Raw genomic sequence first — 303 nt, forward strand, 5'->3', positions numbered from 1 at the left:
TTCATAGCAATTAGTGCACACAAGGAAAAGATGAAAAGGTGGCAAAAGGACAACCTAGCATCATGCCTGAGGAAATCAGAAAGACGTCAACAAAAAAATTCAAACAAAAAAAAAAAGCCAGGAGAAAAAATAATAAAGATTTGAGCAGAAATAAATGAAATAGAAAATAAACGAACTATACATAAAATAAATCAAAGCAAAAGCTGGTTCTTTGAAAAGATAAACAAGACTGACACACTTAGTTAGACTAAGAAGAGAGAAAGGAACCAGATAAGCCAAGTAAACAAAGAATCAGGCAACATT

The sequence above is a fragment of the Tupaia chinensis genome, unplaced genomic scaffold, assembly GCF_000334495.1.
Source record: "Tupaia chinensis unplaced genomic scaffold, TupChi_1.0 Scaffold149042_1, whole genome shotgun sequence".
Classification (NCBI taxonomy): domain Eukaryota; kingdom Metazoa; phylum Chordata; class Mammalia; order Scandentia; family Tupaiidae; genus Tupaia; species Tupaia belangeri.